The following is a 12,198-nucleotide window of genomic DNA, read 5'->3' as shown; positions in this document are numbered from 1 at the left end:
CTATCAGTATGCTGTGCTTAAATGACAACATAACAGTTAGACAAGAAGCAAAATCATAAGACCACTTGATTTTGGCTACATATCCTACTTCTTAGCCATACAGTTTCCCAATATGCCGGATCACTGGGTATTTTTATCCCTCCTGCCCTGTGTGTTCAGGCACACCAGCAAGGCAAATATTGTGTAGCACACACTGCAAGGAGTAAGACAGAGATCTCAAGCTCTCTTCTACTAGTTATTCACTAGTCCCTAGGGCTAGATAAAAATAAAAGACCCAATTTAATTTTCAGGCAAAGAAAGATACCATTATTTATTTAGCTTTGTGTACTAGGTGCTTTCCTAAAATGATGGAAGGAGATGCTTCTTTCAGCAATCTACCTCAGGTTTTCCTACACCATCCTCAAAGATTTAACTTTTCAATAATCCTCTTTTTAAATATGGAAACTGAATGACAGACTTTATATCAGACAGACACACAAAAGTAATCAACATTGAATTTGGTAGAGTGACCACACCAACAATTCATTTTGTCCATTTTTCTACCCTAAAAGAACTGAAGCCAGCCGTACAACAGCAATATTCCAGATGGCTGTAGAATGTCCTCCATATTTTTTGAACAAAATGTTGATTGTCATCCAAAAGGCAGGAAAGTGATTTTGATGGACATGCATGTCTTTCTGCAACGTGACACATCCTACAAAACGGAAGAAGAAGAAAAGCAATCTCATTTACAAAGAAGTCTGAGCTTAGGATGCAATTTGGAAGATTAGAATAAGGAAACATATAATCAACAAGACTAGTAATTAGAAATGATTTATTGCCTTCCCTTGTTAAGCCTATTATTAAGATAGAATATTTTCCTACACTTACTACTCCTAACTTATATAAAACCTCAATTATTTACATCTTTTGTTTTTTACAAAAACTTCAAGACAACTGTTTTAATAACTTCCACTTAACTAAGAATCAAAGCACTGTTAGCTGCATTTGCTCACTAAAAATCTTTAATGAAGCTAGCAACTACCAGGGAATTTGAAAAACTAAACTTTATTCTGCAGTGAAAAGCAATCAACTGTTATCTCTGTGTCTGCATTTTCTGTGCTACCAAAGAAAAGTGTTTCCCAAAATGACTGCATCTCAGCACACTTCCCCTGCAAAGCTTAATTTTTCCTGACACTTGTCCCAGGGTAAATTTTTCAAAAGAGGTTGCCTTAATTGTAAAATTGACTTTTAATGATAGTCATATTTCAAAAGGTTAGATTTTAAATATACTGAATTTCTGGTGTCACTTGGATAAATTCATGAAAGAACACAGGCAACAGAGTTTACAAAAAAAAAAAATCAAACCCACTCAAAACCAAATACCACCATTCCTTTGCTCTATCCATTAAGGTTGAGATCCCTAGCATGAAGATCTCATAACATCCTAATCAACTAGGATATTTTGTCCTCAGCTAGCAAAAAATAAGAAGCTGAAGAAGAAAGAAATCATCTTCCATTTATTTGGCTGCTCAATATTCAGGTTAGCCAGAGGCACAAGAGTACCTATATTCAATTCCTTTTTTACCCAAAAGAGATTCAAGTCTATATTACTTACTTTTTGACAGGTCTTAACCTTTCGGTCTGAAGCAACCATCCACTGAAACTTATTCTGGTGTAGGAGTAGCTGTCAAAGCTAAGCAATTTTACAAGAAATAATTAAATGTTCAATAGGTTAAAATAAGAAAGCACACACAAGCAGAATTCTCTAGCATAACTTTTATGATACTTTTATTAGTGGTGACACCAGTACTAGAAGTCACTGTATAAAATATTAAATGCTTACCTGAAAACACACCCCTCTCACAACCCCTAATATTTTCTATGAAATATCTGAGACTGGATTTCACAAATGTTTTTCTCCAGCTTATGTCAGCATAACTTCACCGATTTCAACTGAACCAAGCTCATAGCTATTTTTTTCCAGCAAGAGTCCCCTGACAGCTCCACCAGCACAATAGCAGGTATTTTCCACTTTTGCACAGCGATAGTTTTCTACTTTCTGAATGGTAGCATAGTAGTTGTGCTAGCTGTTTAAAACACAAAGTGTATGATGCAAGCTGTCACTCACCAAGCTCTGCCCATGATATGCTCCATAATAGAGGGTTTACGTTAAATCATTTGAACAATAAACGCTACCTGTTATTGACTTGCCATTCCTTTCTGCTTAAATCTCCCTGTGCTCCTAGTTTATTGGCCTATAATGAGTGACTGAAATAAAAGAGTGCAGGTAGTGAAAGCATTCATACTGTGAACACACATTCTCCACTACTTTATCTCTGTCTGGAATAACTTCTAGAAATGAAAACATTCATTTCCTTTGTCACAAGTCATCACAACTAAATATGAGAAAACTTAGTTCTTAAGAGTAATTTTTCTTTTCTCCTTCTCATTTTTGTCTTTCATCAGTGTAAGAATGCTGCAAATCAACATCATTTACACTGCAATATCAAATAGATGCATTTTATTTTTGGTCATATCATGACAATTTCCATAGATTTTTCAGGCAGATTTTCTTTCAGAGAACTTCAGGGACTTAACAGTAAAGTGCTGCTTTGGTTTAATGTCAAGTAAGCATCTTTAAAGGTGTCTTTCAAATCAGTATTTCAAATCAATTTAAGAAATTTACTTTGTTCATTGAAACTCATTTCCTCCCAGTCACCTGCTGCAGAAATTCATATCTTGGTCAGCCCCATGGCTTTCTGAGCATCACACCACTTTTCTTGGCTACAGTCAGCTCAATTTAGTCAAGCTCTTCTTCAGTTTCACATGCTGCAGTTGAGAGCAGTTAAGAGCTCTTAAATGTTACCTACTTATTCTCTAGATGAAAAGCCTTATTGTTGAGTATTTCTTAATAGAAAACATTTTAATTAAATAATAATAATATTAATAATCATAATAATAATAATGGCTGAAACAGCCTTAAAGGTATGAACAATGACAGTGCAGTGGCTTCTGCCTCAGTTAACAGTATCTTAAAACCAGTTTTGACTCAGTTCATTAAAAAGAATATGATTCCAAGTCCCCAGATGGTACCAAAATATGATTTTACTACTGACCAACACATGAAACAGTGGCAAGAGAAGGACATAAGCCAACAATTTGTGCCATTTGTAATAAAGTTCAGAGATGCAGCCACGCACCCCCTTCCTCCTCCAACCTCTGCCTCAAATGGAAAAAAAAGTCCCATCCAGCACCCCTAAGACAGCGCAGGAGCCCTTACACAGAACTAAGCATCACGAGTCCAGTGAAGGGCACAAACTTGACCAAAAAAAAGTCAAACATGCGTTGTTTGCCTTCATGTATAGGGAGGTCAGAGATGGCTGCAGCTTGAACACATGGCTTTGTGCGGCTGACACAAATGGTGACTGTTTCAGAGAGAAATGTCGCTGTCACCTCTTTCCACCAGAGCTCCTCCCACTATTCCCTGCTTCTACACTGTCCATCTAGCAGCAAAGACAAAGAAAACGGACGATCACAACAGGAACTATCACCAAACTTGCCTAAGGAGAGGCCTCAGCACTTCATGGAGATAAGATGACAACTCCTAAAGTAATTACATAATGCAGTGATTAATTTAACTGTTAATTTACAATTTGAAAATTAGATAAGTTATACCATGATACCATTTCAGATCAGGTACAGAATTTCAGATTCTTATAATTCACTGTAAATAAATCAAGATATTGTGCCTGTTTAGGTCTCACAAAATAAAGCACTTTGAGCTTTAAAAAAAAGTTCTAAATGATCAGAGGAGGCAGGTTGGGGTTTTTTTGTAGAAAAACTGATGTTGATGGAAATGAACCAATCTTTTTGCAGGACCAGATAAAAGAATGTGAAGTTCAAAAGCTCGTCACTTTTCCAATTATGTCAGCCATTCTAATAGAAAATTACTACTTCTCCCTACAAACCCTGCATCTCTGGTCTTGCTTCTTGGGGTACATAATGTGTATGATTATCACACATAATATGTGTGCTCTAACCCCATAATACCATCTCTTCCCAATGGTCCCAAACTCCCACAGCATGGCCCACAAGTCTATGAGCTGCTGTGAGATCACCTCCCTACCTCTCACAATAAATTTGCTCACCTTTCCTGCATACAGACACAACGTCCCTATAGCAATCACAAAAACAGTGAGGATGAACCAATACAGGCAGAAACAGCAGCAGCTGGGATTAGAATGGGACAGCACCACATGAACTGTCCTTTTCTATGAAGTTCTCCATCAATTATCAGGGTTGAAACATCCAGCCGGTGTCTAGAGGGGAAAAAAAAAAAAAAAAAAAAAAAAATCACTCCTTCCATCTTGGCATTAAAGAGTTCTTAAAGAGGGTGGTGGAAATGTGAAACACAGTAAAATTGCTCCTCACTAGATGTATCTCATGACCTAAATGATTCCAAGATGATCAAAATCAGTAAGAAATGTATTAATTTGAAAACCTTTTTGTTACTCCTTATAGGGACATAAATACAGAGCCCACCCTTTCAGCGTTACCTTTTCCACATCAAGGATTTGACAATGCACTCGAGATTTTGCAAGAAAATATATAACAATGTTAAAATAATGTTTAAACTAGTACTTACTAAAATTAAGAAGTAAACCTTTAAGTTCTATTCTACTCCACAGGCAAATGCCTATTTTCATAGATAAGCCAATTATTTAGAATTTGCAGATATAAAAGCATTCACCAAATCATATCTCTGTATTTAACCAGTAATTAGTTCTGGGTAATATCTCTATGCTCGTGAACTACAATTAAATACTAATAAAAGATAATTATCCCAGTCTCAAATGTCAGAAGGTTACATTTCTCTTTACCAATCTAAAACATTCTTTGTTTTTAAATGTAAGGCTCTCAATTGCAGTTAAGATGATCTACACTTATTTCTGAGGTGTCTTGGACCACTATGTTTGTATTGCAGCAGTCTTGGAATATGGACACACCCATGTTTTTCTATCCCATATTGCTGCAGGTTTACATTTACCTCATATTCTAAAAAAACCCTTATATGACTTCTAGATTTCTTCACAATGCAGAGGTGAGAAAGATGCTGACATGAATTGTTGGGTCAATGAGGGTTAGTCAATAGAAAAGTTTTAGTTTATAAAGAATATGTGAAGAACAGGATTCAAAAGTGAACTTGTGTGTGTCTCAAACCAGTAAAACGCTAGTTAGGATTTCTCACAAGACTTTTATGAAGTTCAGCTAACAAAAAAATTTAGAACAGTCTATTATTACTAGATATAGAAATACAAAAATATTGTTAATACTTTCTGCAAGCAGTTATTATATTACTACAGATTGCATGTATGCAAAGCCAAAAAAGGATAATATAAAAATATCTGAAATTGTAATATATATAACTGCTATTCAGTGAGCACAATGTTGAGAAGGGATGAGGCATTAAAAGATTTGTGTCATGAATTAATGCATTCATTAAATAAAGTAACTTGAACTTTTATAAAGATTTTCTTGAGAATATTATAACTGTATCAATATCTCATTTGCAATTCCTTTCAAGAAGCCATGTTTATTGTTTAGCAGCAAAGTACAGATGGTTTACAAGTCAAACCCTTGAGTTTAGGAAAGGTTTTGTTGATTGCTCAAGGTGTTAGCTGAGAGTTCAACTGTCTTAGCCCTCTGCACAACTGGTTAACCCAACCCCATACAAGATTAAATGTGTTAGACAAATGCAGTTAAGCAGCGTAACTGTACACCATGTGCTCAATAATGAAGTAATCGTTGCTGTTAAAGAACTACCTCATGAGTTTTCCAACACTGGCAGGCTACAAGCCATCACTGTCAAAATGACTTTTCTCCTGGGCGACCAGTTGTTGGTGGTTCAGTGCAGATTCCCCTTTCTTGACAAATGACAACTGCTCAAGCTGTGATTTTCTTTCTGCTCATTTTCTTTTATAGGTGGCTCTATTCCCAGTGCTCTAATGCAATTCAGCTTCATAGTCAGTCTGGTTATATTTCTTCTAGAGTTTGCAATTATATTTCTAAACTATTCTTTGTGTTGCTATGAGAATCAAACAAAAGAAAAAAAAATTAAAGTTTCAATGAAGAAAATTTCCATAATATGTGGTGGCTGTCACAATCTTGCTGATAGAAATAATTACTCCTCCTGATGTAACTACACTAAACCACCAAGAAATGTGGATAAAAACTCTTACCCATCTGTGCAAAGCTCTTTCATAAATGCATATGAAAGAAGAGCTAAATGCAGAGATTAGTACACTCTGGGATGCACAGCAGGACACAGACCCCAAGGTGATAGGCCCCTGTTACCTCAGTCCCTGAGAGAAGAAGGGTATTACCTCTCCTTTTAACAGCAATGAGGGAAGGATACGTAGGATACATCATGATTTGGGGTAATTTTGTGTTTGGCCTTCATGTGATCCACTAGTTTTTGCATGCTAATCCTAATATTTGTCTCATAAACTGGAAGTATCAAAAAAACAAAAGAGGAAGCTGCTGTAGCGTGAGCTAATGGTATTTTTCTGAGGTGAGAGAAAACTACATCATCTGCAGATAACAGACATTGCTTACAGATAAAACACATCGGTTTTGTGGCTGCATTAGTGAATAGGGAAAAAAAAAAAAGATTAAAGACCACTTCCAGTGGTGGTGTGGTTCCACTCTTATCCAAACACCAGCCATAGACAGTTCAATTTATTACCAGACGCCACCTCTCCGATCACCGGCACTTTAGGGTACAGCTACTACAACACAGAGACTGCAGCCTGGATGGAAGAACCACCTGAGTGCTGCTGAATTTGCTGTCTCGGGTACTTGTAACAGGTTTCAACAGCAGAACTTGAAACCTGCCTGAAAGTGAAGTAAATAAGGAATGAGGCAGCAGCTCTTACAGAACTTTCTTCAAAAAGCTAAATCTAGGTCATCAGTTACAAGGTAACTCAGGGGCAGTTGGTGAAATGTAGCCATGTCTACATGGACATGTAAGGGGGTGCTCCTGGGTATGCATACAGACATCACAGCCAGAAAGCACTGTAAAAAATAATAGTAGAGAAATAGTTATTGTAGATCTGTTCTGTTGCTAAGACCTAATCAAAGTAAGACCCACTGTTCAACTACTCTATAACAGTGTTGCCAAGTTAGAGACTGTACCCAAAAGAAAACTTCCATATTGACAACTCTAAAAAGTTACAGCTAATTATGGAAACTTCTGTACCAACCTATCTGAGCAAAATTACCTTCCCTGCTCAGTGCAAAATCATAATCTATTAATACAGCCCAACACCACTTGCTAGGGCTAACCATTCCCAGGAGCCACAAACTCCTTGCACCACGCCTGACCCCTTCTGGTGACCATTCTACCCTCTACAGCTACATCGGCAAAGAGACGGTCCTCCAAATACCTTTCAGCAGAAAAGAAAGTTGAACAAACTAGATTGCCTAAGGGTGGAATTGCACCTGCAGCCCAAAGCAACTTGAGCCCAACAGCACTCTAAACTCTTCATCCAGGAAAAGTGCTGCTGAAACCCTACCCTGCAGCAAAGGCACTAGCAGGCTGAGCTAATAGCTCCAGGGCTGCTCTCTCCAGACACCCAGTCTAACTGATGGGCCTTACTGATTCAGACTATAGTCGCTTTAGTTGGGTTTTTTAATCCCCAAATAAAAGCTTAGTGTATAGTGCCATCATAATGGTTGGGCATAATAAAACCCTTCTGCACAAAGCATCTAATGAGTCATCACAATCAACTATGGAGGACCAGAACATCCAGAGTCGTAAACCCAGTAATCCACATTAACACACATTCTCCTCCTTTTCTTCCTCTTCCTTAAAAACACCCATGGAAACACAGGTTAAAAAGATCAGACTATTAATGACTCTCTACAGAGTTACCAAGAGCTAGCCACGTCTTTCTTAGCACAGGAGAAGACCCAAAGCATCTGTGCAAGAAAAAGCATTGCCAGCAAACATTTTATACTGCTGCTGAACCCTCACCAGCTCCTTAACAGCTGTCAGGTAGATGAGTTCACAGGCTCTGTTGGTTTTTCTGCATGAGTTAAAAAAGCATTCCAAATATCCAATGCAGCACTTGGACCATTATGTCATCCTCTTTGAAGCTGAATATTCAAGTTTAGGCAGGGAAAAACAGCAGTTATTTTAAAATATTTCAAATAATAAGCATTATTTGAAATTAATCCTCAATGTATTTTTTTTAACTTCAATAGATTTCATTAGCCTATGTTTTCTTACGTGCAATATTAAATATCATAATGTTTAGAAATATTTTTATTTTAAAATATGCAAAAATAATTTTTCAGTGTCTTCTGCATTCACCCCTTTTACTTAGAATTGAAAAACTGAAGTGAAAATTATCAAATTCATAAAATGACAGTAAACATAAATAATAACAATAAATAATGATTATTTGAAACATGCCTCAAACCGGAACTATTACTCCTAATTACTAAGTCTAATATTTTTGTGTCAGATAAAATTCATGACCAGGATCATCAACCATTTGAATTGTTTCAGAAGAAAATTCTGAATGAGACAGCTTTGAGAAACCAAAACCCTCCTTGGAGTTATCTCACCTAACAACAGATCAGGAAGATGGTAATAACTTATCCAACTCTTTACAAGAGTGGCTGTGAGTATGGATAAAAGGTGATTGAAATACAGTATATCTGTATCTCTGGCAGATGCAAATTCAATGGGAGATCACGATTCAGAAGAAATTCCTTAATTCCACCCCCCCCCGCCCCCCCCCCCCCCCAAAAAAACTATCACACCAAGTGATAGGTTAATTATAACAGATATAAAAGAGTGGAACTTCTCTCATGGCAGACTAAAAATTATCCCCAACTCTGTTGTCAAAAGTGAGAATTGTCCACAATTTGTATGTTACAGATTCCCAGCTCTTAGGTTTGGGAAGAATTCAAAAGCAGTTGTGAGCTTGCAATACATGAGAACGTACAAAGAAAAGCATCTACTCAGCTCCATAGTTAACAAAAGAAGAAAATTATTTAGCTGGCCTGCACCCTGCCTTTTCACAGTGATTAGATTTCATTACATGTACGGTTCTCCCAACGATTTTAATTCCGTCACTGTCAACACGAGTTCTTCAAAGCAGTGTAGGAGATAATGATGACTTTATTGGACCTGTTGGCCACTTTGTTACATCCATCTGTGTTCCCTTCTAGGGCAATTAAGGGATTTCGTGGTGCTATTTCTGAGCGTGATACAGCAAGAAGTCACACAGATCTAAATCTCTAAGTTGCTCAGGTTGCATTTCAATCCTATAACTTAGAGGATGCTGCCACCAAGAGTTCTGAAGACATAAATGGCACGCTGACAGCTGTTGTCAGTGAGGACAATGAAAATTGGCAGATTTAGCCAAGTATGAAGCATGACAAATTGCAGGAAAGCAAAAGGAAGGCAGTACTTCACTCAATTCAGAAGTAAGATGACATTTGCTAGGAAGCTTGTGGGAATTCTTCAGACAGTCTACAAGATGTGCTAAATGTTTTTTGCATTATGACAAATCATAAGGTATCGACTGCAAAATCATTTCCCTTTAATGAAGACTTCTCAAGGAAAAAATATCAGAGTCAATTAGAAGACTGAAAAGACAAAAATGTTCTGCTTTACATATCTCTGAAGCATGAGGAACCTAATAAAGTGCATCTAATAAAAAAGAACAGCAAAATTGCTGCAGTTTATCAGATTGACAGTATTTTTGAGTTTATGGCATGCTTAAGAGTTTTCCCCTCCTTTTTACATCCACATAGTGGTACATTTTCCAAAAACATGTTATTCTGCATGAAAAAAGATATCCTACATGTATCTGTTGTTTCACACCACTGGAGTGGAATAGTCACTTCTTTTCTTCTCAGAAAGCAACCCAACTTCACTGCATCAGTGCTTTACACAATAATAGTTGAAATCATGACCTACGTTTGCTTAACATCAATAGGAGGTGTTGGGTTTTTTTTAACAGATACTGGAGGCTTTTTACTAAACAGGTTTTGTTTTGTGTGTTGATCATGTTTTCAGCTTTCATAACATTTGCTTTCAGTTGCTTTAGAATCTGAGTATAATTCTGATTTTTCATTGCACTAGAATAAAAAAGAGAAAAAAAAACCACCTATCTTTTTAAGTACTACCTGTCATCCCAAAAGAACTCTGCAAACTGATATTAAAGTATTAATTTTCTTTCAAAATACTACCATCTCTAGGAGTAAACATAACTACATTTCAAGTATAAAGAATTAAAGCAACAGTGTATTTCAATATTGTAACAGAAGCCAGCATGCATCTGAATCTCACATTTTAGAAGCAGAACGTAAAATCTAGCTAGAGCCCATGATTCTGCTATCTATGCATGGAAGAAACAGTAATACAACAGCCAGACTTCAAGGTCCTTGAAGCAGTCTGTCTCCCTACATCTGCCTGCTCTTTGACATGCATCCAAAAGAGAAACTTTGAATATGGCCTGTTTCACATCTTGTTAGTCTTCTGGGCACACAGCATCCTCGAGGACATCTCATTCACATTTGCAGAGTTGCCTCATTATAGTTTTAAGGAGAGTCATTTGATCTAACTCTAGGCACCTAACTTAGTTCACCTGCCAGTCTCCATGGGCTTCCTTACAAAGAATGGAAAGCAACTATTTTTTTTGAAAAGGTTATTCTGAATAATAGTCTCTTCTAGGCGATGTGGACTGCTGCTGGAAACACCTAATTTCACCTCCTTTCTATAGGGGAAATCCCAGAGAGACTAGGCAGCTACATTAAAGGCCTAAGGTAGATGATGTAAAGATTGATTGCCTGCACTCCCAGCATCTACATGCTCCCTTTCACTCTGTCTTTGGTTTTTATCTATTCTTATATCAAAGTCCTTGAATGTAAAGAATCATTGACATTGCATCAGTAAAAATGCTATGCTATTTTTCATAATTTACCAAAAGGCACTCTCTCAGAAATACCCTTTTTTTCTTAATGATTTCACTATTATGTAATGTATAGAGATAACCAAGAGAAACAGCATGTACCACCCACAAACATCCTTTATCTCCCAAGTTAGAGCTGCTCAGTTAAACCTGAGGGGTGACTAAATCTGCTACATTATGTCCCAGTCCTTGGCCCCTCTGTGGCAAGAAGTGACAATTACAGCACACTAAGTGACATATTTAATTAGATACCATGCTTTTCTGAGTTAAGCAAGTGACCCCTAACACCTCAACTAAGAGCATGACATTTTATTGCAACCTGAAACCAGGTAAAAAAACTTTACTCTTAATTTGGATGCTTATTCTTTCTTATTAGGTAAATCTTCATTCACTCAGACCTAGGGGATGGTGGATACCCAAAGGGAAAAAAGATTTTTTTCTTCTCCTCCATATTTTATAACAACATAATTTAAAATTATTAAGGACCAGCTCATATTTCTAATGTCAGTGAAAGTCTGACTGAGAACACAGACCATGCACAGCACACACAGAGGAAATTGCGCCACGTACTTAGGAGTCAATATGTGGATTTCAAAATATAATTTTTAGTATTTATGTTTGAGCACACATTTTAGCTCAGTGCTCTGCATATATTGGTCATTTTTAAAAAATATAAATTATCACAATGTGTTACACATAGCTCATTATTATTTACAGTCTAAGTAGCCTCAAAGTCCATTAAATAGTTCTTGATCCAGAAGCAAATTCAACATGTCTCAGTAGGCAATAAATTAGTGAACATTGATCCAAATCTGGGACATACAGCCCTGCAAAGAGTTCCTGCAAACTGAAAAAAACATGTAAATAGACATGGGCAGCAACGTGCCAGCCAGTTCTAGTCTCTCAACTCCAACAAGTAGTTCATGTAATTTAGTGTGAGAGAATGTAGAGTAACAAGGACTGGGACAAAGGCTGAGGAGGAGGTTACTGAGGTTTTGCAAGCATAAACAGGCTTTTGAAAACTCCACCAATTCCACAAATTTCTCTTTAAATTCCACCAATTCCAGCACTTCTTTCCTTACAAATTTCCCACCATCCAGTCCAGCCACAGCACCTTGCATGGCAACCTGCTAATGAGGTTGTTTTACTCAAATACACTTCAGAGTAAGATGTTCAAGCTCCTTTTTTTAAAAAAAAAAGCTCAAATACTTCCACATTTCTTTGGTAT

At 37.0% G+C, this 12,198-nt stretch overlaps 1 long non-coding RNA gene across 1 annotated transcript; it reads right to left on the bottom strand.

Annotated features, from left to right (window-relative positions):
• Nucleotides 1-323: 323 nt before the first annotated feature.
• On the bottom strand, nucleotides 324-4,482 carry LOC141927414 (uncharacterized). Its single transcript, XR_012624382.1, has 3 exons — nucleotides 4,131-4,482; nucleotides 1,598-1,675; nucleotides 324-694 (listed from the first exon to the last, which is right to left on the bottom strand). It is a non-coding gene; the product is annotated as an uncharacterized LOC141927414 (long non-coding RNA).
• Between the last annotated feature and the right edge of the window lie 7,716 nt (nucleotides 4,483-12,198).

Source organism: Strix aluco, chromosome 9 (genome assembly GCF_031877795.1).
Source record: "Strix aluco isolate bStrAlu1 chromosome 9, bStrAlu1.hap1, whole genome shotgun sequence".
Taxonomy (NCBI): Eukaryota; Metazoa; Chordata; class Aves; order Strigiformes; family Strigidae; genus Strix; species Strix aluco.
This window is presented reverse-complemented; position numbering and strand designations above follow the sequence as displayed.